Raw genomic sequence first — 26,450 nt, forward strand, 5'->3', positions numbered from 1 at the left:
ACACACTGCTACCCTCACCGTGTATACACAGACCCCCCCACACACTGCTACCCTCACCGTGTATACACAGACCCCCACACACACTACTACCCTCACCGTGTATACACAGACCCCCACACACTGCTATCCTCACCGTGTATACACAGACCCCCCCACACACTGCTACCCTCACCGTGTATACACAGACCCCCACACACTACTACCCTCACCGTGTATACACAGACCCCCACACGCTGCTATCCTCACCGTGTATACACAGACCTCCACACACTGCTATCCTCACCGTGTATACACAGACCCCCACACACTGCTGGGACACACAGACGCTGGCATCCACATGTACACACTGTGATACTATACAATATCCATCCCTGCTACACCTGTCTGATACAGTAACACTGCACAACACACCCCTCACATACACACACACACACACACTAATACTATACAACACTATCCAGCTCTACACCTGCCTCACCTCACACATACACAGTAAAACTGGACAACACTGACCAGGACTACCCTCCCCACACCCTGTGACACTATACCATACTGTCCATACCTGCCTCACACACATACACTGCACCACACTGACCAGGACTACACACCCCTCACATACATACACACACACACACACACACACACACACACTAATACTATACAACACTATCCAGCTCTACACCTGCCTCACCTCACACATACACAGTAAAACTGGACAACACTGACCAGGACTACCCTCCCCACACCCTGTGACACTATACCATACTGTCCATACCTGCCTCACACACATACACTGCACCACACTGACCAGGACTACACACCCCTCACATACATACACACACACACACACTAATACTATACAACACTATCCAGCTCTACACCTGCCTCACCTCACACATACACAGTAAAACTGGACAACACTGACCAGGACTACCCTCCCCACACCCTGTGACACTATACCATACTGTCCATACCTGCCTCACACACATACACTGCACCACACTGACCAGGTCTACACTCCCCTCACACAGTAACACTGCACTGCACATACGGTACCTGCTGGCGGGCACGGCACATGCAGTCAGGCTGCGGCTGGCTCCGGATAGGACTCTGCTGGCAGAGAGATTATTTACCTGCTGCTAGTGACACAGGAGAGGAAATACAGACTCCAGCACTGCACACAGCGTTTAACCCTCTCACATTCCAACACAAAGAGCCAGCATAGGCTGTGCCCATCACCCACACCTCCATATGACAATCACACCTACAGCCTAGAAATCAGGGGTCATCCTATAGATCCCAGGGAATTGGAGGGCGAAGGGCATGTTCCTGTCTTTTAATCAATACATAATGTACACACCAGGTAATTTACCATTACACAGGGCAACTCTGCCAAATAACAACTTCTGGATCAAAGGACTGCTGTCTGTGGTTTATAAGCTGCCCAGTACCTGGCACTACAGACGGGAGCCTGAAAAGAGCATTGTTAGTGGCATCTATATTCATTACAGAAAATGTCACCATCACTGAGCTCAGGTATAGAATAGCGGTGCAGTCAAGTAATTATTACAGTGATTGCACACCGGGAGCCGTGGCATTACACCACATGCCATACACTTCGCAACCTTGTCACCCTCACTGATCTCAGGGCTCGAATAGGAGTGATGTCACGTAGTAGTTACAATGATTGCATCCCAAGATCGCTGGTATTACACAACATGACATACACCTAGCAACCATGTCATCCTCTATGATCTCAGGGTTAGAATAGAGGTGTAGTCAGGTAGTAGTTACAGTGATTGCACATTGGGAGCCACAGTGTTACACTACATGACATATACCCGGCAACCATGTAACCTCACTAATCTCAGGGTTAGAATAGAAGTGTAGTCAGGTAGTAGTTACAGTGATTGCACACTGGGAGCCGCAGTGTTACACTACATGACACCTCACTAATCTCAGGGATAGAACAGCGGCACTGTCAGGTAGCAGCTAGTGTGATTGCACACTGGGAGTTTTGGTATTACACAACATGCCGTACACTGAACAACCATGTTATCTCACTGATCTCAGGCAAAGAATAATGGTGCAATGAGGTAGTAGTAAAAATGATTGCTCTACGGAAACTCTGGTATTACACCACATGACATATACCCAGCAACCATGTCACCCCCTAGAGAGAATGGCAACGTGGCCAGGTAGTAGTTACAATGACTGCACCCTGGGAGCTCTAGCATTACACAACATGTCATACACCACTGATCTCAGGGATAGAATAGCAGTGTGGTCAGGTAGTAGTTACAGTGATTACACCCTGGGAACTCTAGCATTACACAACATGACATACACCACTGATCTCAGGGATAGAATAGCAGCGTGGTCAGGTAGTAGTTACAGTGATTGCACCCTGGGAGCTCTAGCATTACACAACATGACATACACCACTGATCTCAGGGATAGTATAGCAGCGTGGTCAGGTAATAGTTACAGTGATTGCACACCAGGAGCCCTGGCATTACACAACATGACATACACCACTGATCTCAGGGATAGAATAGCAGCGTGGTCAGGTAGTAGTTACAGTGATTGCACACCAGGAGCCCTGGCATTACACAACATGACATACACCACTGAACTTCAGGGATAGAATAGCAGCGTGGTCAGGTAGTAGTTACAGTGATTGCACACCAGGAGCCCTGGCATTACACAACATGACATACACCACTGATCTCAGGGATAGAATAGCAGCGTGGTCAGGTAGTAGTTACAGTGATTACACCCTGGGAACTCTAGCATTACACAACATGACATACACCACTGATCTCAGGGATAGAATAGCAGCGTGGTTAGGTAGTAGTTACAGTGATTGCACACCAGGAGCCCTGGCATTACACATGGCACACAATAGGGATTACGGTCTTTAACGCAGATGTGGAATTTATAGGCTATATATATTTTTTTTTTATCCAAATCTCTTGGCTGCCAATTTTTGGCCCCTAGGTGCATTGTAGAGATTATATAAATGGGTTGGGGGCATTCTTATTAATGCCTCCACAAGCCAACCATAGTCATGTGGCAGCGCCCACAGAGCTGGCATCTGGGCCTGGGTATTAGTGTACTGTTGGGCAAAAGACCTGGTAATGCAGTGACTGTGATCCTTCAGGGCGTCTTATCACAAATCTAGAGCCCACTACGCCGATCTATGGGCACTGCCAGCAGCAATATATTACAGGGGCTTTACCTCCATATAACACAGAGCACATGCCGGCACGATTATCAGCCAATTGATGTCATAAGCTAGAGATACTGACACAGTACTATTCCTGGGATACAATGCAATGTATGAACGATACAATCAGAAGCTACTCCTGCCCGTGCTGTGTAACAGAGGATACAAGGCGTCTGATCAGCATCCAGCAGTTCTCTGCAGCCAGAGATACCATACATTTCTCACTTACCAGGCACAGAGAGACCCCCGGCGGAGGTACCAGACAGAGATGGGGGGAGCAGAAAGGTGGCCAGAGGTCCTGCAGTGCAGCCTGTGTGAGGAATCCGACGCTGGGCTCTTATCCAGACTGCACAGATAAAGGAGACATAGTAACACAGTATGTACACTGCCAGGGGAGAACGAACGGGGGAGGGGAGACGTGCCCTGCATAGCTGTACATCACCAACCTCTTATCAATTCATGTACCCTCCTCCTCACCTGGACTACACAATGGTTCCTGTCATGCCAAAGCAGCTGGCGATTATATAAGGTAGGGGCTGAGAACTTTGTCTTTATATGAAGGGGTGAGGGTGGGCAACCCTTTATTACATCACAGTGAGGGGGAGCACCCCTGTATTATAATACATTGAGGGAGTCTGTAACCCCCTATATTACAGCACCCCTGCGTTATATCACAGTGAGGAGGCTGGGCACCCCTGCGTTATATCACAGTTAGGAGGCTGGGCACCCCTGCGTTATATCACAGTGAGGAGGCTGGGCACCCCTGCGTTATATCACAGTGAGGAGGCCGGTCACCCCTGCGTTATATCACAGTGAGGAGGCCGGTCACCCCTGCGTTATATCACAGTGAGGAGGCCGGTCACCCCTGCGTCATATCACAGTGAGGAGGCCGGTCACCCCTGCGTCGTATCACAGTGAGGAGGCCGGTCACCCCTGCGTCGTATCACAGTGAGGAGGCTGGGCACCCCTGCGTTGTATCACAGTGAGGAGGCTGGGCACCCCTGCGTTGTATCACAGTGAGGAGGCTGGGCACCCCTGCGTTGTATCACAGTGAGGAGGCTGGGCACCCCTGTGTTATATCACAGTGAGGAGGCTGGACACCCCTGCATTGTATCACAGTGAGGAGGCTGGGCACCCCTGCATTATATCAGTGAGGAGGCTGGGCACCCCTGCGTTATATCACAGTGAACACTTCATTATAATGACATCACTGCTGGACGGGATAGGGTGGCACAGCTAACTACCAGCTTACTAGCAATGGAAGCGTTAAACTGTGTGAATGTACAATAGAGGAAGCACTTGTCCTGACTAAGCCATACTCAGGTACATGCAATTAACCTTGGCTGGGTGTTTATCTGCCACTAATCTATCATTACACACAGCATAATAAAAGAAATGTCACAGGAAATGATTAATAACAGAACATGAGTGGCTGGAATGGCGCACAGGACCCGGTTTCACATGAAAAATTAAGAGTGTAGAAGAGAACAAGTATCACGTAATCAGACACTAACCCACAGAGCTTACAATCTCTTGCATTAGGGTATAAGAAACTGTGACCTGCTGGTGTTTATGGGATCATTCCCTCACCACAGCCTTCACATATGCAGGGAAGGAAGATACATATTCTACTCACAAACACAATACACTGATGAGAACTAACATAAGTGAAACAGTCGGTAGGGTGCAAATGTTTTTATATATTTTTTTATTTTTTCTGCATGTAGGTAAAATACCACCTATATTAATACACCTTGAGTTATCACCCCCTTCCAAATCTAAATCTGTCTACTCATATTCATTTTGCCCCTTGCTGAAGCACAACATGGTTTGGGTAAAAATTGTTCCCAAGTCAAAATGTGTCATTAATTGGTGTCATAGGTCTCACTGTAGAGAGAAGCGATGGAATAACAGGGCAGTGGCTGATTATTATACATATAATTATTGCTCATTTCAGTACTTATATAATGAGTTATACCCAGCAAATGACCAGCATATCACATCCAGCACCCAAATAGCTAGACAGCACGTAACACCCAGCAACCAAAACTACTAGCCTATCAGACCCAGCAATAGCCAGCATGTCATACCCAACAAATGACCATCACATCACACCCAGCAACCAAAATAACCAGCCTATCAGACCCAGCAATAGCCAGCATGTCATACCCAACAAATGACCATCACATCACACCCAGCAACCAAAATAACCAGCCTATCAGACCCAGCAATAGCCAGCATGTCATACCCAACAAATGACCATCACATCACACCCAGCAACCAAAATAACCAGCCTATCAGACCCAGCAATAGCCAGCATGTCATACCCAACAAATGACCATGTCACATCACACCCAGCAACCAAAGTAACCAGCCTATCAGACCCAGCAATAGCCAGCATGTCATACCCAACAAATGACCATGTCACATCACACCCAGCAACCAAAGTAACCAGCCTATCAGACCCAGCAATAGCCAGCATGTCATACCCAACAAATGACCATGTCACATCACACCCAGCAACCAAAATAACCAGCCTATCAGACCCAGCAATAGCCAGCATGTCATACCCAACAAATGACCATCACATCACACCCAGCAACCAAAATAACCAGCCTATCAGACCCAGCAATAGCCAGCATGTCATACCCAACAAATGACCATCACATCACACCCAGCAACCAAAATAACCAGCCTATCAGACCCAGCAATAGCCAGCATGTCATACCCAACAAATGACCATCACATCACACCCAGCAACCAAAATAACCAGCCTATCAGACCCAGCAATAGCCAGCATGTCATACCCAACAAATGACCATGTCACATCACACCCAGCAACCAAAGTAACCAGCCTATCAGACCCAGCAATAGCCAGCATGTCATACCCAACAAATGACCATGTCACATCACACCCAGCAACCAAAGTAACCAGCCTATCAGACCCAGCAATAGCCAGCATGTCATACCCAACAAATGACCATGTCACATCACACCCAGCAACCAAAATAACCAGCCTATCAGACCCAGCAATAGCCAGCATGTCATACCCAACAAATGACCATCACATCACACCCAGCAACCAAAATAACCAGCCTATCAGACCCAGCAATAGCCAACATGTCATACCCAACAAATGACCATGTCACATCATATCCAGCAACCAAAATAACCAGCCTATCAGACCCAGCAATAGCCAGCATCTCCTACCCAACAAATGACCATGTCACATCATATCCAGCAACCAAAATAACCAGCCTATCAGACCCAGCAATAGCCAGAATGTCATACCCAACAAATGACCATGTCACATCATATCCAGCAACCAAAATAACCAGCCTATCAGACCCAGCAATAGCCAGCATGTCATATCCAACAAATGACCATCACATCACACCCAGCAACCAAAATAACCAGCCTATCAGACCCAGCAATAGCCAGCATCTCCTACCCAACAAATGACCATGTCACATCATATCCAGCAACCAAAATAACCAGCCTATCAGACCCAGCAATAGCCAGCATGTCATATCCAACAAATGACCATCACATCATATCCAGCAACCAAAGTAACCAGCCTATCAGACCCAGCAATAGCCAGCATGTCATATCCAACAAATGACCATCACATCACACCCAGCAACCAAAATAACCAGCCTATCAGACCCAGCAATAGCCAGCATGTCATATCCAACAAATGACCATCACATCACACCCAGCAACCAAAATAACCAGCCTATCAGACCCAGCAATAGCCAGCATGTCATACCCAGCATCTGAAACAACTAGCCTATCAGACCCAGCAATAGCCAGCTTGTCATACCCTATATGAACCAGCATTATACATATACAGAAAATGACCAGCACATCAAACCCTGAAAATTGCCAGCACGTAATACCCACTGAGAAGTATATAATATATAGGAAAAGGGCAGCAATTTCTAACCAATATATTGTACATACACAGGACCCACATAAATCTGTACTATGACGCTAGCAGCTGTACACAGACATGATCTGTAGGTCCCAGTCACCACTGACTGAGAAGCCAATCAGAAAGCAGGATAGGCGATCTCAATAATCTGGCCATTCAATGTATAGGACTCTGTGCTATTCACGTACAGAGCACTTCTCATATAAGAAAGATCCTACATTATATCCAGCAATATATGAACAGCAGCATTCTTGTTATAATATATATATATATTATATATATACATACACACACACAGTGGGAGAACCTCCCCAGCAGCTCTAACAATGTCCTTTGCTGGACCGTGTACGAAGTTTATTCATGCGTGACGGTAAGAAATGCAAAGATAGCGTGTAACACAAGTCATGGCTGACTGCAAGATGAATCGCCTTAAAGTGAAACACAACCCAGAAATGTAACGTAACGTATCACCTGGGAGAATCACTGTGGTATATCCCTTTGCCACTTACTGAGAGCTATAAATCAGCTGTACTGATAGCAGAAAGCCACCAATACCCCATAAGGGTGCGCTGTTTGCATTTCTACGTTGTCCGGTGATGAAAGAATTCCCAGCTCTCCGTATATGCGGCTTAGCCCCGCCCACCCTATGGAATCATCATGGCAGCCCCCAACCAGTGAGAGATGATATACAGCTGACAAGTCTGAGCAGAATACTCATTTATCCACATTGATAAATAGAGGTCACTCACAGGCAGTAACACTCAGATATTACTAATGCATAATGTGCAATAAGAACAGGTTAATGACCTTACCATATACTATAATGCAGTACTCCTGCTAGGGCAATATCACTACTAGACTAATAGAGGAACGTCAGGGACCACCAAACCCGACAACTAACACATCCTTACCCCTTTACGTCTTCTTCTATTACTGTTCTATTACAGTTTTGTTCCCAATTGTAAAATGCAAAGGAAGAAACTGCTAATAAGTAATAATAATGGAGGGTGGTCTGTCTGGTCTCCGTCACGTGCCTGAAAAGAGGATTTTCACAGGAGGTAGGAGGCATTATAAAAACAATAGATAGGAGAAAGTCTCGGGGGTTACAGACAGGAGGGAGAAAGCTACATGGGTGAGATAGGGTCAAGAGGGAGAAAGCCCCATGGGTGGGAGAGAGTCAAGAGGGAGAAAGCCCCATGGGGGGTGAGACAATAGGGAGAAAGCCCCATGGGTGAGAGAGGGTCAAGAGGGAGAAAGCCCCATGGGTGAGAGAGAGAGACAATAGGGAGAAAGCCCCATGGGTGAGAGAGAGAGATAATAGGGAGAAAGCCCCATGGGTGAGAGAGAGAGACAATAGGGAGAAAGCCCCATGGGTGAGAGAGGATCAAGAGGGAGAAAGCCCCATGGGTGAGAGAGAGAGACAATAGGGAGAAAGCCCCATGGGTGAGAGAGAGAGACAATAGGGAGAAAGCCCCATGGGTGAGAGAGGGTCAAGAGGGAGAAAGCCCCATGGGGGGTGAGAAAATAGGGAGAAAGCCCCATGGGTGAGAGAGAGAGACAATAGGGAGAAACCCCCATGGGTGAGAGAGAGAGACAATAGGGAGAAAGCCCCATGGGTGAGAGAGAGAGGGTCAAGAGGGAGAAAGCCCCATGGGTGAGAGAGGGTCAAGAGGGAGAAAGCCCCATGGGTGAGAGAGGGTCAAGAGGGAGAAAGCCCCATGGGTGAGAGAGGGTCAAGAGGGAGAAAGCCCCATGGGTGAGAGAGACAGACAATAGGGAGAAAGCCCCATGGGTGAGAGAGACAGACAAGAGGGAGAAAGCCCCATGGGTGAGAGAGGGTCAAGAGGGAGAAAGCCCCATGGGTGGGAGGGAGACAAGAGGGAGAAAGCCCCATGGGTGAGAGAGGGTCAAGAGGGAGAAAGCCCCATGGGTGGGAGGGAGAAAGCCCCATGGGTGGGAGGGAGACAATAGGGAGAAAGCCCCATGGGTGAGAGAGGATCAAGAGGGAGAAAGCCCCATGGGTGAGAGAGAGAGACAATAGGGAGAAAGCCCCATGGGTGAGAGAGAGAGACAATAGGGAGAAAGCCCCATGGGTGAGAGAGGGTCAAGAGGGAGAAAGCCCCATGGGGGGTGAGAAAATAGGGAGAAAGCCCCATGGGTGAGAGAGGGTCAAGAGGGAGAAAGCCCCATGGGTGAGAGAGAGAGACAATAGGGAGAAAGCCCCATGGGTGAGAGAGAGAGGGTCAAGAGGGAGAAAGCCCCATGGGTGAGAGAGGGTCAAGAGGGAGAAAGCCCCATGGGTGAGAGAGGGTCAAGAGGGAGAAAGCCCCATGGGTGAGAGAGGGTCAAGAGGGAGAAAGCCCCATGGGTGAGAGAGGGTCAAGAGGGAGAAAGCCCCATGGGTGAGAGAGACAGACAATAGGGAGAAAGCCCCATGGGTGAGAGAGACAGACAAGAGGGAGAAAGCCCCATGGGTGAGAGAGGGTCAAGAGGGAGAAAGCCCCATGGGTGGGAGGGAGACAAGAGGGAGAAAGCCCCATGGGTGAGAGAGGGTCAAGAGGGAGAAAGCCCCATGGGTGGGAGGGAGAAAGCCCCATGGGTGGGAGGGAGACAATAGGGAGAAAGCCCCATGGGTGAGAGAGGGTCAAGAGGGAGAAAGCCCCATGGGTGGGAGGGAGAAAGCCCCATGGGTGAGAGAGACAGACAATAGGGAGAAAGCCCCATGGGTGAGAGAGACAGACAATAGGGAGAAAGCCCCATGGGTGAGAGAAACAGACAATAGGAAGAAAGCACCATGGGTGAGAGAGGGTCAAGAGGGAGAAAGCCCCATGGGTGGGAGGGAGACAAGAGGGAGAAAGCCTCATGGGTGGGAGGGAGAAAGCCCCATGGGTGGGAGGGAGAAAGCCTCATGGGTGGGAGGGAGACAAGAGGGAGAAAGCCCCATGGGTGGGAGAGAGTGAAAGCCCCATGCGTGGGAGGGAGACATGGGGGAGAGAGACAGGAAGGAAAAACCCCCATGGATGGGAGAGAGACAAGAGGGAGAAAGACCCTTGGGGAGACAAGCAGTGGAGCCACTGGCGCGGGAGGGAGGGATGATGGACAGCCACTGGCGCGGGAGGGAGGGATGGATGGACAGCCACTGGCGCGGGAGGGAGGGATGGATGGACAGCCACTGGCGCGGGAGGGAGGGATGGATGGACAGCCACTGGCGCGGGAGGGAGGGAATGATGGACAGCCACTGGCGCGGGAGGGAGGGAATGATGGACAGCCACTGGCGCGGGAGGGAGGGAATGATGGACAGCCACTGGCGCGGGAGGGAGGGAATGATGGACAGCCACTGGCGCGGGAGGGAGGGAATGATGGACAGCCACTGGCGCGGGAGGGAGGGAATGATGGACAGCCTGATGGACAGCCACTGGCGCGGGAGGAGGATGTGGACGCGGGAGGAGGGAATGATGGACAGCCACTGGCGCGGGAGGGAGGGAATGATGGACAGCCACTGGCGCGGGAGGGAGGGAATGATGGACAGCCACTGGCGCGGGAGGGAGGGAATGATGGACAGCCACTGGCGCGGGAGGGAGGGAATGATGGACAGCCACTGGCGCGGGAGGGAGGGAATGATGGACAGCCACTGGCGCGGGAGGGAGGGAATGATGGACAGCCACTGGCGCGGGAGGGAGGGAATGATGGACAGCCACTGGCGCGGGAGGGAGGGAATGATGGACAGCCACTGGCGCGGGAGGGAGGGAATGATGGACAGCCACTGGCGCGGGAGGGAGGGAATGATGGACAGCCACTGGCGCGGGAGGGAAGGGAATGATGGACAGCCACTGGCGCGGGAGGGAGGGAATGATGGACAGCCACTGGCGCGGGAGGGAGGGAATGATGGACAGCCACTGGCGCGGGAGGGAGGGAATGATGGACAGCCACTGGCGCGGGAGGGAGGGAATGATGGACAGCCACTGGCGCGGGAGGGAGGGGAATGATGGACAGCCACTGGCGCGGGAGGGAGGGGAATGATGGACAGCCACTGGCGCGGGAGGGAGGGGAATGATGGACAGCCACTGGCGCGGGAGGGAGGGGAATGATGGACAGCCACTGGCGCGGGAGGGAGGGGATGATGGACAGCCACTGGCGCGGGAGGGAGGGGATGATGGACAGCCACTGGCGCGGGAGGGAGGGGATGATGGACAGCCACTGGCGCGGGAGGGAGGGGATGATGGACAGCCACTGGCGCGGGAGGGAGGGGATGATGGACAGCCACTGGCGCGGGAGGGAGGGGATGATGGACAGCCACTGGCGCGGGAGGGAGGGGATGATGGACAGCCACTGGCGCGGGAGGGAGGGGATGATGGACAGCCACTGGCGCGGGAGGGAGGGGATGATGGACAGCCACTGGCGCGGGAGGGAGGGGATGATGGACAGCCACTGGCGCGGGAGGGAGGGGATGATGGACAGCCACTGGCGCGGGAGGGAGGGGATGATGGACAGCCACTGGCGCGGGAGGGAGGGGATGATGGACAGCCACTGGCGCGGGAGGGAGGGGATGATGGACAGCCACTGGCGCGGGAGGGAGGGGATGATGGACAGCCACTGGCGCGGGAGGGAGGGGATGATGGACAGCCACTGGCGCGGGAGGGAGGGGATGATGGACAGCCACTGGCGCGGGAGGGAGGGGATGATGGACAGCCACTGGCGCGGGAGGGAGGGGATGATGGACAGCCACTGGCGCGGGAGGGAGGGGATGATGGACAGCCACTGGCGCGGGAGGGAGGGGATGATGGACAGCCACTGGCGCGGGAGGGAGGGGATGATGGACAGCCACTGGCGCGGGAGGGAGGGGATGATGGACAGCCACTGGCGCGGGAGGGAGGGGATGATGGACAGCCACTGGCGCGGGAGGGAGGGGATGATGGACAGCCACTGGCGCGGGAGGGAGGGGATGATGGACAGCCACTGGCGCGGGAGGGAGGGGATGATGGACAGCCACTGGCGCGGGAGGGAGGGGATGATGGACAGCCACTGGCGCGGGAGGGAGGGGATGATGGACAGCCACTGGCGCGGGAGGGAGGGGATGATGGACAGCCACTGGCGCGGGAGGGAGGGGATGATGGACAGCCACTGGCGCGGGAGGGAGGGGATGATGGACAGCCACTGGCGCGGGAGGGAGGGGATGATGGACAGCCACTGGCGCGGGAGGGAGGGGATGATGGACAGCCACTGGCGCGGGAGGGAGGGGATGATGGACAGCCACTGGCGCGGGAGGGAGGGGATGATGGACAGCCACTGGCGCGGGAGGGAGGGGATGATGGACAGCCACTGGCGCGGGAGGGAGGGGATGATGGACAGCCACTGGCGCGGGAGGGAGGGGATGATGGACAGCCACTGGCGCGGGAGGGAGGGGATGATGGACAGCCACTGGCGCGGGAGGGAGGGGATGATGGACAGCCACTGGCGCGGGAGGGAGGGGATGATGGACAGCCACTGGCGCGGGAGGGAGGGGATGATGGACAGCCACTGGCGCGGGAGGGAGGGGATGATGGACAGCCACTGGCGCGGGAGGGAGGGGATGATGGACAGCCACTGGCGCGGGAGGGAGGGGATGATGGACAGCCACTGGCGCGGGAGGGAGGGGATGATGGACAGCCACTGGCGCGGGAGGGAGGGGATGATGGACAGCCACTGGCGCGGGAGGGAGGGGATGATGGACAGCCACTGGCGCGGGAGGGAGGGGATGATGGACAGCCACTGGCGCGGGAGGGAGGGGATGATGGACAGCCACTGGCGCGGGAGGGAGGGGATGATGGACAGCCACTGGCGCGGGAGGGAGGGGATGATGGACAGCCACTGGCGCGGGAGGGAGGGGATGATGGACAGCCACTGGCGCGGGAGGGAGGGGATGATGGACAGCCACTGGCGCGGGAGGGAGGGGATGATGGACAGCCACTGGCGCGGGAGGGAGGGGATGATGGACAGCCACTGGCGCGGGAGGGAGGGGATGATGGACAGCCACTGGCGCGGGAGGGAGGGGATGATGGACAGCCACTGGCGCGGGAGGGAGGGGATGATGGACAGCCACTGGCGCGGGAGGGAGGGGATGATGGACAGCCACTGGCGCGGGAGGGAGGGGATGATGGACAGCCACTGGCGCGGGAGGGAGGGGATGATGGACAGCCACTGGCGCGGGAGGGAGGGGATGATGGACAGCCACTGGCGCGGGAGGGAGGGGATGATGGACAGCCACTGGCGCGGGAGGGAGGGGATGATGGACAGCCACTGGCGCGGGAGGGAGGGGATGATGGACAGCCACTGGCGCGGGAGGGAGGGGATGATGGACAGCCACTGGCGCGGGAGGGAGGGGATGATGGACAGCCACTGGCGCGGGAGGGAGGGGATGATGGACAGCCACTGGCGCGGGAGGGAGGGGATGATGGACAGCCACTGGCGCGGGAGGGAGGGGATGATGGACAGCCACTGGCGCGGGAGGGAGGGGATGATGGACAGCCACTGGCGCGGGAGGGAGGGGATGATGGACAGCCACTGGCGCGGGAGGGAGGGGATGATGGACAGCCACTGGCGCGGGAGGGAGGGGATGATGGACAGCCACTGGCGCGGGAGGGAGGGGATGATGGACAGCCACTGGCGCGGGAGGGAGGGGATGATGGACAGCCACTGGCGCGGGAGGGAGGGGATGATGGACAGCCACTGGCGCGGGAGGGAGGGGATGATGGACAGCCACTGGCGCGGGAGGGAGGGGATGATGGACAGCCACTGGCGCGGGAGGGAGGGGATGATGGACAGCCACTGGCGCGGGAGGGAGGGGATGATGGACAGCCACTGGCGCGGGAGGGAGGGGATGATGGACAGCCACTGGCGCGGGAGGGAGGGGATGATGGACAGCCACTGGCGCGGGAGGGAGGGGATGATGGACAGCCACTGGCGCGGGAGGGAGGGGATGATGGACAGCCACTGGCGCGGGAGGGAGGGGATGATGGACAGCCACTGGCGCGGGAGGGAGGGATGATGGACAGCCACTGGCGCGGGAGGGAGGGATGATGGACAGCCACTGGCGCGGGAGGGAGGGATGATGGACAGCCACTGGCGCGGGAGGGAGGGATGATGGACAGCCACTGGCGCGGGAGGGAGGGATGATGGACAGCCACTGGCGCGGGAGGGAGGGATGATGGACAGCCACTGGCGCGGGAGGGAGGGATGATGGACAGCCACTGGCGCGGGAGGGAGGGATGATGGACAGCCACTGGCGCGGGAGGGAGGGATGATGGACAGCCACTGGCGCGGGAGGGAGGGATGATGGACAGCCACTGGCGCGGGAGGGAGGGATGATGGACAGCCACTGGCGCGGGAGGGAGGGATGATGGACAGCCACTGGCGCGGGAGGGAGGGATGATGGACAGCCACTGGCGCGGGAGGGAGGGATGATGGACAGCCACTGGCGCGGGAGGGAGGGATGATGGACAGCCACTGGCGCGGGAGGGAGGGATGATGGACAGCCACTGGCGCGGGAGGGAGGGATGATGGACAGCCACTGGCGCGGGAGGGAGGGATGATGGACAGCCACTGGCGCGGGAGGGAGGGATGATGGACAGCCACTGGCGCGGGAGGGAGGGATGATGGACAGCCACTGGCGCGGGAGGGAGGGATGATGGACAGCCACTGGCGCGGGAGGGAGGGAGGGATGATGGACAGCCACTGGCGCGGGAGGGAGGGAGGGATGATGGACAGCCACTGGCGCGGGAGGGAGGGAGGGATGATGGACAGCCACTGGCGCGGGAGGGAGGGAGGGATGATGGACAGCCACTGGCGCGGGAGGGAGGGAGGGATGATGGACAGCCACTGGCGCGGGAGGGAGGGAGGGATGATGGACAGCCACTGGCGCGGGAGGGAGGGATGATGGACAGCCACTGGCGCGGGAGGGAGGGATGATGGACAGCCACTGGCGCGGGAGGGAGGGAGGGATGATGGACAGCCACTGGCGCGGGAGGGAGGGAGGGATGATGGACAGCCACTGGCGCGGGAGGGAGGGATGATGGACAGCCACTGGCGCGGGAGGGAGGGATGATGGACAGCCACTGGCGCGGGAGGGAGGGATGATGGACAGCCACTGGCGTGCCTAAGGAGAATAGAGATTCTACAGTTTATACATTGAGTGGAGAAGATGAGACATCAGTAAAACAGGAGAGGGAATCGGGTGAGATCGGACAAGTAGAGAAGAGATAAGATTTTCCCATACAGCCTCACTGTATCCACCCTATAAACCCCAGCAGACATTGGGGCACGGTGGGGTCTATGTACTAAGCCTTGGATGGAGATAAAGTGAATGGAGATAAAGTCCCAACCAATCAGCTCCTGTCATTTTTCAAACACAGCCTGTGACATGGCAGTTAGGAGCTGATCTGTTGGAACTTTATCTCCATCCAAGGCTTAGTAAATAGACCCCTAAATCCCACCACTGAACAGGCCTGCAGTGTCTACATTAGGAAATAATTACAGCATGTTAATCACACACCAGCCCAAACCCATATCACACACCGAGCAGAGGAGACAGGCAGCAGAGTAACACACAGTGACTGTGTGCAGGGGAATGCTGGGCGGATATAGATGTATATATTATTAGATATAGATTATATATACACATATGGCAGTGAAGGGGTTATGTTCCCGTGGAAGCATTAACCACCTGAGTCCCGGGGCCTGGTTCCCAGGTGTGGATGACACGAGCAGCCAGGGAACGGACTGACCTGGGATGGGCAAGTTTCACTGCACAGCAATTAGTGTCACTGTTGGAACAGACAGAATAGGAAGCTCCTGATCAGAGCTACAATTACCCCGTCCCTGCTGCTGCCAGATCAGGCGGGACTCTGGGAGGGTCCTCTGAACAATCCTGCCATATAGGAAACTATAAGTGACAATGTATGTCCAGTCTACGCTCCTCACTGATGCGCACAAACGCACTGCGGCCTCCAACACTTTCTGCCTGTATAATGTATCCCACCTGTGCATGCACTAACACGTTCACACAGCATATAGTGCTGTCCCCTTCTCACAAGGACGGTGGCCCAGCCTATGTAAATGTAGACACATATAATAACTGGCAGGCAATGGAGACACATATCCGTACGCCGGTGAATTAAATACCAATGAACCAATGCCATTTTGGAGATGCTCTGACCCAGTCATCCAGACATCAATATTTGGCGTGCAGGTCCAACGGGCGATGTCACTGGTGACGCACGGGAGCACGCATAGTCAGCGGCATAGCAGGTACACACTGCTGGATGTGCCGAATACGTTGTCCGATCCCCTTGATTTGAAGACAAATCGTCTAGTGTGTACCCGGCATTACACTACCTGTCTCCTGCTTCCAATTCATCAACTTCAAGAGCGGAGTGTTCACAATAGAGAGCATGTGTATAATAATACTAAGTGACAGGTGTAATAGAGAGCATGTGTATAATAATACTAAGTGACGGGTGTAATAGAGAGCATGTGTATAATAATACTAAGTGACAGGTGTAATAGAGAGAATGTATATAATAATACTAAGTGACAGGTGTAATAGAGAGCATGTGTATAATAATACTAAGTGACAGGTGTAATAGAGAGAATGTATATAATAATACTAAGCGACAGGTGTAATAGAGAATGTATATAATAATACTAAGCAACAGGTGTAATAGAGAGCATGTGTATAATAATACTAAGTGACGGGTGTAATAGAGAGCATGTGTATAATAATACTAAGTGACGGGTGTAATAGAGAGCATGCATATAATAATACTATTTAACAGGTGTTATAAAGAGAATGCATATAATAATACTAAGTGACAGGTGTAATAGAGAGCATGTATATAATACTACTAAGCAACAGGTATAACGAGAATGTATATAATAATTCTCAGTGACAGGTGTAATAGAGAATGTATATAATAATACTAAGTGACAGGTGTAATAGAGAGCATGTGTATAATAATACTAAGCGACAGGTGAAATGGAGAATGTATATAATAATACCCAGTGTCGGGTGTAATAGAGAATGTATATAATAATACCCAGTGACAGGTGTAATAGAGAGCATGGATATAATAATACTAAGCGACAGGTGTAATGGAGAACGTGTATATAATAATAGTAAGTGACAGGTGTAATAGAGGGCGTGTGTATAATAATACTAAGTGACAGGTGTAATAGAGAGAATGTATATAATAATACTAAGTGACAGGTGTAATAGAGAGCATGTGTATAATAATACTAAGTGACAGGTGTAATAGAGAGCATGTGTATAATAATACTAAGTGACAGGTGTAATAGAGAGCATGTGTATAATAATACTAAGTGACAGGTGTAATAGAGAGCATGTGTATAATAATACTAAGTGACGGGTGTAATAGAGAGCATGTGTATAATAATACTAAGTGACGGGTGTAATAGAGAACATGTCTATAATAATACTAAGTGACGGGTGTAATAGAGAGCATGTCTATAATAATACTAAGTGACGGGTGTAATAGAGAGCATGTGTATAATAATACTAAGTGACAGGTGTAATAGAGAGCATGTGTATAATAATACTAAGTGACAGGTGTAATAGAGAGCATGTGTATAATAATACTAAGTGACAGGTGTAATAGAGAGCATGCATATAATACTAAGTGACAGGTGTAATAGAGAGCATGCGTATAATAATACTCAGTGACAGATATAATAGAGAGCATGTGTATAATAATACTAAGTGACGGGTGTAATAGAGAGCATGTGTATAATAATACTAAGTGACGGGTGTAATAGAGAACATGTCTATAATAATACTAAGTGACGGGTGTAATAGAGAGCATGTGTATAATAATACTAAGTGACAGGTGTAATAGAGAGCATGTGTATAATAATACTAAGTGACAGGTGTAATAGAGAGCATGTGTATAATAATACTAAGTGACAGGTGTAATAGAGAGCATGTGTATAATAATACTAAGTGACAGGTGTAATAGAGAGCATGCATATAATACTAAGTGACAGGTGTAATAGAGAGCATGCGTATAATAATACTCAGTGACAGATATAATAGAGAGCATGTGTATAATAATACTCAGTGACAGGTATAATAGAGAGCATGCGTATAATAATACTCAGTGACAGGTATAATAGAGAGCATGTGTATAATAATATTAAGTGACAGGTAATAGAGAGCATGTATATAATACTACTAAGTGACAGGTATAATAGAGAGCATGTGTATAATAATACTAAGTGACAGGTGTAATAGAGAGCATGTATATAATACTAAGTGACAGGTGTAATAGAGAGCATCTATATAATAATACTAAGTGACAGGTGTAATAGAGAGAATGTGTATAATAATACTAAGTGACAGGTGTAATAGAGAGCATGTATATAATAATACTAAGTGACAGGTGTAATAGAGAGCATGTATATAATAATACCCAGTGACAGGTGTAATAGAGAGCATGTCTATAATAATACTAAGCAACAGGTGTAATGGAGAATGTATATAATAATACTCAGTGACGGGTGTAATAGAGAGCATGCATATAATAATACTATTTAACAGGTGTTATAAAGAGAATGCATATAATAATACTAAGTGACAGGTGTAATAGAGAGCATGTATATAATACTACTAAGCAACAGGTATAACGAGAATGTATATAATAATTCTCAGTGACAGGTGTAATAGAGAATGTATATAATAATACTAAGTGACAGGTGTAATAGAGAGCATGTGTATAATAATACTAAGCGACAGGTGAAATGGAGAATGTATATAATAATACTCAGTGTCGGGTGTAATAGAGAATGTATATAATAATACCCAGTGACAGGTGTAATAGAGAGCATGGATATAATAATACTAAGCGACAGGTGTAATGGAGAATGTATATAATAATACTCAGTGACGGGTGTAAGAGAATGTATATAATAATAATCAGCGACGGGTGTAATAGAGAGCGTGTATATAATAATAGTAAGTGACAGGTGTAATAGAGAGCATGTGTATAATGATACTAAGTGACAGGTGTAATAGAGAGACTGTATTACACCAGAGCTAAAACCGGGGTTATTGCAGGGGTAACTCCTTGGTGTAAAAAGGGTGTGGGTTGGATCGCCAGGTCCAGTGACCCGGCAATCCAACCCAGGTAACTAGCAGAGTTTAACATGGGAATATCCCGTGAAACCCTGCATTGTAAACGGCGCAATCCGAGTCACAGTGACATGGATCGTGCTGCATGCCTGCCGATTGGCCGGCCTCAGTGGCGCTTGGAGATGACGTAATCTCCAAGCGTCCACTTCCACGCCGGAAAAGCCGGGTCTATGCATACCTGGCTCCGGTACGAACGGCACCAGCTCGGGAAAATCCTGGGTCTGATCCGGATAGGAACCCTGTTCCAACCTCCGGGTCAGACCCGGAATTTTTGTGTAAAAGCGGTGTTATAATACTAAGTGACAGGTGTAATAGAGAGCATGTGTATAATAATACTAAGTGACAGGTGTAATAGAGAGCATGTGTATAATAATACTCAGTGATAGGTGTAATAGAGCATGTGTATAATAATACTAAGTGACAGGTGTAATACAGCATGTGTATAATAATACTAAGTGACAGGTGTAATACAGCATGTGTATAATAATACTAAGTGACAGGTGTAATACAAGGAGTGTATGTAATAATATAGAGAATGTATATATAATAACCCCCAATTACAGGTGTAATACAGGGAGAGTATGTAATAATATAAGGAATGTATATATAAGAACCCCCAGTGTCAGATGTGATACTGAGAATGTATGTAATAATACAGGGAATGTATATATAAAAAACCCTTAGTGACAGGAGTAATATAGGTAGTGTATGTAATAATATTGAGAATGTATATATAATAACCCCCAGTTACCGGTGTAATACAGGGAGTGTATCGAATAATATAGAGAATGTATATTTAATAACCCCCAGTGACAGGTGTAATAGAGGGAGTATATGTAATAATATAGGGAATGTATATATAACCCCCAGTGACAGGTGTAATACAGGGAGAGCATGTGATAATATAGGGAATATATATACAGTATAAGAACCCCCAGTGTCAGGTGTGATACAGGGAATGTATATATAAAAACCCCTTAGTGACAGGTGTAATACAGGGAGTGTATGTAATAATATAGGGAATGTATATACAAGAACCCCCAGTGTCAGGTGTGATACAGGGAATGTATGTAATAATATAGGGAATGTATATATAATAACCCCCAGTGACAGGTGTAATACAGCGAATGTATGTAATAATATAGGGAATGTATATATAATAACCTCCAGAGTCAGATGTGATACAGGGAATGTATGTAATAATATAGGGAATGTAGATATAATAACCCCCAGTGACAGGTGTAATACAGGGAGAGTATGTGATAATATAGGGAATATATATATACAGTATAAGAACCCCCAGTGTCAGGTGTGATACAGGGAATGTATATATAATAACCCCCAGTGACAGGTGTAATACAGGGAATGCATATATAATAACCCCCAGTGTCAGGTGTGATACAGGGAATGTATGTAATAATATAGGGAATGTATATATAATAACCCCCAGTGACAGGTGTAATACTGGGAGTGTAAGTAATAATATAGGGAATGTATATATAATAACCCCCAGTGACAGGAGTAATACAGGGAATGTATGTAATAATATAGGGAATGTATATATAACCCCCTGTGACAGGTGTGATACAGGGAGTGTATGTAATAATATAGGGAATGTATATATAATAACCCCCAGTGACAGGTGTAATACAGGGAGCGTATGTAATAATATAGGGAATGTATATATAATAACCTCCAGTGACAGGAGTAATACAGGGAATGTATGTAATAATATAGGGAATGTATATATAACCCCCTGTGACAGGTGTGATACAGGGAGTGTATGTAATAATATAGGGAATGTATATATAATAACCCCCAGTGACAGGTGTAATACAGGGAGCGTATGTAATAATATAGGGAATGTATATATAACAACCCCCCTAGTGATAGATGAAATGGATGGAATAAATATAATACATAATAAGGCACATATAATGATCGCTCACTGCCCGGAGAAGGCGTCCACCCTCCGTAGCCCCTTCCCGGCTCTCACCTCCGGAACTCAGTCCGTCTCCTCTCCAGTGGCAAGCCTGACACTAGACTGCACCTCCAGCCGCATACTGCCCCTCCCTGCTACCCCGCCCCCTAGCCGCACCTTCACCAATCACACGCCCTCATCCCGCATACCGCTCAGCCTCCCCTGCGTCTTACTGGCTTATAGCAAGAGGGGGCGGGGGCAGAAGGTGAGCTCAGGCACAACCTGGAGTGGAGCTGGTTTCTGTCACGTGACAGCTGACGAGCCGCAGCCATGTTTTTGGTTGTTAAGCAACCAGGGCTGGTGACACCTGTGCTGTGTGTACATGGCTAATATACAAAGTCCCCTATATGTTATCACTGACAGATATATATGTCCTATATACTGTACAGGTGGGATCATCTAGCAGCCATGTTATTGCTTAGCACATGCAGCAATGCAGAATGCTTGTGGTGCCAGCTGTTAGTCATTTGCTGACAGGAAGAATGAAGTCAGTCAGTTTAGCTGTCTATTAAGCAGCACCTCATGCCCTGCATCCATTGCCTGGGTGGTCTGCGGTTCCACAAATGTTACCTCACCCCACAAAATGGCCACCACTGCCGTGCGCTCCTCAGCATCCATTGCCTGGGTGGTCTGCGGTTCCACAAATGTTACCTCACCCCACAAAATGGCCACCACTGCCGTGCGCTCCTCAGCATCCATTGCCTGGGTGGTCTGCGGTTCCACAAATGTTACCTTACCCCACCAAATGGCCACCACTGCCGTGCGCTCCTCAGCATCCATTGCCTGGGTGGTCTGCGGTTCCACAAATGTTACCTTACCCCACAAAATGGCCTCCTCTGCCGTGCGCTCCTCAGCATCCATTCTTTTGGCTATGTGTATAAGCCATGCCCTTGTCCTGCATTGTTTTGTATTACTACTAACTGTTTTTGTTGTGTGCTCATTTATGTACTGTGTAAGGCGCTGCGGAACCTTTATGGCGCCATATAAATAAAGAATAATAATAATTTTGTCGGTCGGTGGCAACGGAGCAGATTCATTTTAATAACTGTAAACAAAATAGAAAAGTTTATTAGAAACTGAATCTAGTTTTACACTTACTTAAAATTATCGTCATGGCGGAGCTAACTCTTCCCGCTCAGTATCGCTCAGCCGCCTCTGATAATTTTTTAACAAACCATTGCGTCACTAAGAGATCTATTGTTGCAATGATACAAGTAAAGAATTTAAGTGCCATCAAAGGGGTAATAATAAATAAGTCCCTAACATTTCAGGCGGTGTCATGTTTTACCAGGGCATGCGTAGCTATGGCAGGTTACCGGGCAATGCTTTCCTCACGGCTGACAGATAGTAGGGATTGTCGGTGGGATGGCGCTCCATCGCTTATATCAGTGACGTAAAGCAAAACTATATCGCATGTACGATTTACTGATAATGCAGATTTACTGGGAGAGTATATACATTACACAGAGACAGGCGCGAGATGCACAGTCCATACTAATATCACATAGGGTGTGTCAGCGGGAAAGGGCACAGTGCACCACGTATTATCGCAGCAATAAATTCATTCCAAAGAGACAAAATCCACATACTGTGTAGGAACAATATAGCATTGTATGTTACTTAATGCAGAACTATATGCTCAACAATCATATAATCATGGTTATGTATTACAAGGAATGGATTATTTACACAGAGAACCCCATGTCTGCCTATATCAGTATTTATGTATCTGTCTGGGGGTAGATGGAACAGTGCAATGTTCTGCATGTGTCTATAGAGAGGTCAGTCATGTAATACTCTGCAGAATATATCACTATGTATCTGTCAGGCGGTAGATGTATACTTGCCAACTCTCCCGGATTGTCAGGGAGACTCCCTGACATAGAAGTAATCCAGCCCCAGTGGGGAATTCGGTCCGTCGGGGTTCCGCTGTCGGTATTTGATCCGTTGGCATTAAATACCGATTCCCTCCCTGACTCCCTGAAGAGTTGAGCAATCTCCCTGATTGCACCTTACCCCCATTATGTAGCTGTTATATACTTGGAAATATAGATACACATTCAAATGGGATCATCAGCGCCATTTCCTTGCATTGGTTATAAGGCACAATAATCCCTATGGCTACGTGCATTTTCATATAAGGTTTCTCGTGACCACTTATGTGGAACCACTTGTAAAAAAAAATACAAGTAGCTCTTACTAACTGTTTTGGGGCTCATTTACATTTGGAAGTAAGTCCATTTTTTGACACGCCTCTCGGATATAACAGTATACGCCCACTTTACCACCTCGCTCATAGGTGTTGCTTTCACAATCTCCCTGAAGAAGGCAAGTCTGGGTAGATGGGACAGAGCAATGTCCTGCAGATCTCTAGAGATGTCAGTCGTAGCAGGGTTCCCAGAGAAAGGATTCAGGCTCCACCAATTGGGGGCCGCCGCGGTGAGCCAATCACAGCTCGACGCTTTATGGCTCCGGCCCCTCACTCCAGCTTTTATTAGCCTTCGCGAGTGGCTCACGGAAGGTTTGCCAGCGGCGCGGTAGCACAGAAGAGGTCCTGAAGATCGCAGAGAAGAAGAGATGCCACAGAGGAGAGAAGACCCAGCGGGAGGGAGATAGAAGATGCCAGAAGATGGAAGGAGAGAAAAGGAGCTGGAAGGAAGGAGGAAGATGCCGGATCGGGTCAGAAGATATACACCTGAGTGTTTTCGCCAAAGGAGGCTGTTGAGCAAAAATCTGATGTCCCCTCGCTGTCATGGTGCAGCCTGGCGAGAGTCAAGCGAATGCCTAGAGAGGATTCTGCGATGTTGAGGAGCATCGCTGATCCCTGCGGGGATGGTCTTGCGCAGGGTGTTCCCCTCTGTGCCTGCTAAAGTTGGCTAAGTTAGATAAGCCCCAGTGTAGTGTCGCTACCTTTCCTATAGTCACTCCACCACCAGGGTATTATCTTTTTTTTTAACGGGCATTAGGCCCTTTGCCACGTTAATGTCTGCGTTAGGCCGTGGGGGTAGATGGGACAGAGCAATGTTCTGCAGATCACTAGAGAGATCAGTAATATAATAATCTGCAGAATATATCACTATGTACCTGTCAGGGGGTAGATGGGACAGAGCAATGTTCTGCAGATCACTAGAGAGGTCAGTAATGTAATAATCTGCAGAATATATCACTATGTACCTGTCGGGGGGTAGATGGGACAGAGCAATGTTCTGCAGATCACTAGAGAGATCAGTAATGTAATAATCTGCAGAATATATCACTATGTACCTGTCAGGGGGTAGATGGGACAGAGCAATGTTCTGCAGATCACTAGAGAGGTCAGTAATGTAATAATTTGCAGAATATATCACTATGTACTTGTCGGGGGGTAGATGGGACAGAGCAATGTTCTGCAGATCACTAGAGAGATCAGTAATGTAATAATCTGCAGAATATATCACTATGTACCTGTCAGGGGGTAGATGGGACAGAGCAATGTTCTGCAGATCACTAGAGAGGTCAGTAATGTAATAATCTGTAGAATATATCACTATGACCTCTCGGGGGGTAGATGGGACAGAGCAATGTTCTGCAGATCACTAGAGAGATCAGTAATGTAATAATCTGCAGAATATATCACTATGTACCTGTCAGGGGGTAGATGGGACAGAGCAATGTTCTGCAGATCTCTAGAGAGGTCAGTAATGTAATAATCTGCATGATATAACACTATGTACCTGTCGGGGGGTAGATGGGACAGAGCAATGTTCTGCAGATCTCTAGAGAGGTCAGTAATGTAATAATCTGCAGAATATATCACTATGTACCTGTCATGGGGTAGATGGGACAGAGCAATGTTCTGCAGATCACTAGAGAGGTCAGTAATGTAATAATCTGCAGTATATATCACTATGTACCTGTCAGGGGGTAGATGGGACAGAGCAATGTTCTGCAGATCTCTAGAGAGGTCAGTAATGTAATAATCTGCAGAATATATCACTATGTACCTGTCATGGGGTAGATGGGACAGAGCAATGTTCTGCAGATCACTAGAGAGGTCAGTAAAGTAATAATCTGCAGTATATATCACTATGTACCTGTCAGGGGGTAGATGGGACAGAGCAATGTTCTGCAGATCACTAGAGAGGTCAGTAATGTAATAATCTGCATGATATAACACTATGTACCTGTCGGGGGGTAGATGGGACAGAGCAATGTTCTGCAGATATCTAGAGAGGTCAGTAATGTAATAATCTGCAGAATATATCACTATGTACCTGTCATGGGGTAGATGGGACAGAGCAATGTTCTGCAGATTGGGACAGAGTAATATTCTGCAGATCACTAGAGAGGTCAGTAATGTAATAATCTGCAGAATATATCACTATGTACCTGTCAGGGGGTATATGGGACAGAGCAATGTTCTGCAGATCACTAGAGAGGTCAGTAATGTAATAATCTGCAGTATATATCACTATGTACCTGTCAGGGGGTAGATGGGACAGAGCAATGTTCTGCAGATCACTAGAGAGGTCAGTAATGTAATAATCTGCAGAATATATCACTATGTACCTGTCAGGGGGTAGATGGGACAGAGCAATGTTCTGCAGATCACTAGAGAGATCAGTAATGTAATAATCTGCAGTATATATCACTATGCACCTGTCAGGGGGTAGATGGGACAGAGCAATGTTCTGCAGATCACTAGTGAGGTCAGTAATGTAATAATCTGCAGAATATATCACTATGCAGCTGTCAGGGGGTAGATGGGACAGAGCAATGTTCTGCAGATCACTAGAGAGATCAGTAATGTAATAATCTGCAGTATATATCACTATGTACCTGTCAGGGGGTAGATGGGACAGAGCAATGTTCTGCAGATCACTAGAGAGGTCAGTACTGTAATAATCTGCAGTATATATCACTATGTACCTGTCAGGGGGTAGATGGGACAGAGCAATGTTCTGCAGATCACTAGAGACGTCAGTACTGTAATAATCTGCAGTATATATCACTATGTACCTGTCAGGGGGTAGATGGGACAGAGCAATGTTCTGCAGATCACTAGAGAGGTCAGTACTGTAATAATCTGCAGAATATATCACTATGTACCTGTCAGGGGGTAGATGGGACAGAGCAATGATCTGCAGAT

General features: G+C 49.5%; 1 protein-coding gene across 4 annotated transcripts in view; it reads right to left on the bottom strand.

The window, feature by feature from the left end:
• Positions 1–21,440, bottom strand: part of CGN (cingulin) — a 44,639-nt gene extending 23,199 nt beyond the window's left edge. For 3 of the 4 annotated variants that reach the window (XM_088460959.1, XM_088460960.1, XM_088460957.1), the window contains exons 1-2: positions 21,338–21,440; positions 3,459–3,575 (exon numbers count right to left, since the gene is read on the bottom strand). The gene's annotated coding sequence lies outside the window, so the exon portion shown is untranslated. The remainder of the gene's footprint in view (positions 1–3,458; positions 3,576–21,337) is intronic. The other variant, XM_088460958.1, reaches the window with a different exon arrangement.
• Between the last annotated feature and the right edge of the window lie 5,010 nt (positions 21,441–26,450).

Source organism: Taudactylus pleione, unplaced genomic scaffold (genome assembly GCF_031769625.1).
Source record: "Taudactylus pleione unplaced genomic scaffold, aTauple2 ptg000997l, whole genome shotgun sequence".
In the NCBI taxonomy this organism is placed as follows: domain Eukaryota; kingdom Metazoa; phylum Chordata; class Amphibia; order Anura; family Myobatrachidae; genus Taudactylus; species Taudactylus pleione.